Source organism: Gobio gobio (genome assembly GCF_949357685.1).
Source record: "Gobio gobio genome assembly, chromosome: 8".
Taxonomy (NCBI): Eukaryota; Metazoa; Chordata; class Actinopteri; order Cypriniformes; family Gobionidae; genus Gobio; species Gobio gobio.
The window spans coordinates 41874033-41877638 of NC_137114.1; positions in this window are offsets into that span (position 1 = coordinate 41874033).

Below are 3606 nucleotides of genomic sequence, written 5' to 3' on the forward strand. Positions count from 1 at the left end.
CCGCCTCTTTGCCTTTCTCTGTAATCCGGGAGTGAGTTTTGCAAAGATTAAAAATGACTGATTTTTGTTTCTCGCCTTTATGGTTCAAAAGTTATAGCATAAATGTGTGCAAATTTGGACAGTTGGTGGCGCTAGAGGGGTTGAGTTAGAGACTCCGAATTTGCTATTGTGACAGATTAGACTGTCCTCTATCTGTGTGCCAAATGTCCTAACTTTCCCACAAGCGGATCTATGGGCTGCCATAGATTCCCAGAGCGGAAGAAGAAGAAGAAGAAGAACTCCTACGATTACAATAGGTAATTTACCATCGGTGCTTAGCCTCTAATAACATTTTAAAATAAAATATACAAAACAAATAAAGCATACACCAGTCAAATGTTTGCAATACTTGAAATGTTTTAATGTTTTTGAAAGGATGTTCAAGGCTTCTATTTTAATATTAATTATAAATTATTTATTTATATAATTTATTCCTGTGATTCCTTATTCCTGTCTTTACTCCTTAAGCTGATTTGGCTCAGTTATGAATTATTATTGGTGCTCATGGTTTTTATTATTGTCATTTTGATGCTCAATATTTTTGAGGAAACCAATATTTTTTTGCTGTTGTTGTTCAGGATTCTTTGATGATGTACAGAAAGATAAAAAGAACAGCATTTATTCATTATAAATGTCTTTACTTTAATTTAAGGCATGCATCCTTGCTTAACGAAAGTATTAATTTCTTTTAAAAAGAAACGTGTATAAAGGTGTACAAAATTAGAATGATTAAAATGATTTCTGAAGGATCATGTGACACTGAAGACTGAAGTAATGATGCTGAACATTCAGCTTTGCCATCACAGGAATTAATGACAGGCTTTATGAGATTCTTTCCTGATTTATTGTTTGATTCGCTCATATGTGCAAAAATTTGGTTGGTTCGACGTTGTGGACTTTGGTATTAACAAAGGCACAGACACAAGATCCTTTGTTTGCCCACAGAATTAGCCAGATAAGAAGATGAAATACAAGTTTTGGAGATTTACCGACTGAACTTCAGCAAGCAACGTGAAAACAGCACAGAATACACAAAAATCCTGCTGCCATCTCAACATTCATCTCTCAGTAGAGCATGTTTGTGCTAACCATGACCTAAAGCATTACAAAATCATCAACGCATTGGGAAACCGAAGCCATACATTCTCCCCAAGCCCTTGATATGACAATTTCCCCCTATATAAACTTCTCAGTGCTCAATTTACTCTAACTGGCGCTGGCAGAGGGAAAACAACTTCTAAATCATCAAGTTTTCTTATGTTTTGATCATTAGGAATACATTATGATATAATTTATGATATAAAATGAAGGGCGAGTTGACATAAAGTAAACAAGGTTCCGGCCAGATGCATGTAAATGTGGTTAGTCAAGACATTCATCATGGATAAGCACAATTAAAATTCAGTTTCTGGTATCTATGCAGGTTTTTCCAAGTAATGAGATTAAATGTGCCCACACACTGAATAACCACAACAAAAAAATGGTACAAAACCCTTATATGTGCTATTTAGGTACAAATATGTACACTTTTGGTACCAAAATATACCTTTAATGTATCAATAAGCACTCTTTAGGATCTTCAGAGCCAAAAACTGAAAATGAGGTGATATTTATGGGACAGACTACCTTGTGCATTGTGAGTTGATATAAAAACATTACAGACTAGATATTCTGCAGCCAATTATGCCAAGTTGAAGTCATCAGCTGTCATCTTGCAACATCAACCACGCCAGAGCACTTTTTGCCATCTTTTTCCGAGGCCAATTTGCATCCCATCCATCACCATTATTATTCAAAGGACTTTTGGTATAAGGGTGGACAGTTTGTCATTCCGAGTCAACGGGAGAATGGAAGGTAATGATGATAATGAAGAAAAGTCATCATGTATCCCTATCCCATCACATGACCATCTCATGGTCAAATGTATAAGCCTATATTATACACTGTATCCTGTTAATTATATAGCCTACATGTGCAACTGCTAGGGGTGGCAAGGTACATGAAAAAAAAACGAACCGTTCGGTTCGCTTGTCTCGGTTCGGAGCGTGTGCGTCGCATGGTTTCGACGTATGCGCATTGTATCCTCGTGCCCGTATGTTACCTCAGACAGTGGGTGTCCTTTTCGCGCGAAATAAGAGGTGTGTGCAGTGTCGGCGCTGTGGTGGGGCATTCGAGGGCCATGCCCCCCCTAGCGGTCATTGATACCCATCCAACGACAGGCCATGGCGTGTGGCCCAAAAAAATATCCCTTTTGGTTATTCTTTTAATAACAGTAGCCGCGTTTCCATTACAGATTTGCGCAAAAACTTTTGCGATTATTTTCTAAGTTTCAATAAAAAACTATTGCGAAATGACTTTCCATTAAACGATGTTATGCGACTAAAACTTTTTTTTTTCCTCTCGCAATAAGTCATTCCAAATATTATGCCACGGATGTTGGTAGGTTTATGCATCCCAGCCACCGCGTCGGACACATTAAGGCTGTAAGGAAAGCACCTTATAGCCACTTGAGCGGCACGTATGAGGTGTTTGTGTGTTTCTCCCTCATATCTGCTTCAAGGTCTTGATCAATTGTGGCATTTCTTAGTTTAGAATCCAGTATTCCTGTAATTCTGTTGTCTTTTATGAGTTTAATAACGAACACGTTGTCTTCTGTCAGCGTCGGAATGATCGATACGGTGACGTGCATCTGCCACATCATAGGCTATATATTATTTTTTCCACTATTTTTTCTTTTCAATTTTGTTGTAATAACGAGATATGTCATTAAAATAGACTGTGAAGTTTGGATTTTCCCCTTAGTGTAACAACTTAAAATAGCCTACTCCGTCATTTATGGTATTGTAGTATAGGCCCTATATTGTAGTATGCAATGTGTTGTAGAATATTTGAGTTTATTTATTATAAGTTGTGTATTTGTTTATTATTATTATTATTACTAGGCTACGTGCATATGTATTTTGAACATTTAGTTAATTAGGCTACCGTTCCCCTGTCGGGTAGTCACTGCGAGAGAAGGGCGAAATGTTTAATTTGCATGGTGGTTGGCTAACTCAAAGTTGTTGGGTTTTTTTCGTTAATTTTTAAGTTAATTTTGAAATGCTTTTTAAATGAAAAACTTTACGTTTAATAAACAAAATATTTTTTTGAAATGAAGACAGCGTTTGGAGTGGAGTGCAAAATAATGTGTTCCCCGAATCCACGGCCTTTGTTGGTGTTGTGGGTGTACACAAATAAAAGTAGACAGTTTATAGTTATAAATATGTCTTGCACTTATCTGTATGGCGAAAAATAACAGAGTGCGAGTTATTACAAATTTAACTAATTTAATTTAAACATGCCTTTGAAGTTTGGGCAAAAACTTCTGGCAGTGTTGTGTTTTCGTGTATTTTTTTTTCTTTTCACAGCGCGATTGTGAAACACACGGAACACTTCATGGTGAAATGTGTTAATCAGGTCAGCTGAATTAAAGCCACAGTGCATTGTTCTAATCAAAATTGACATGATTAATATGAAAAATATTACGCCAATGTGTTGGACTCGGTAGACAGCCAGTTAGGAAACAAC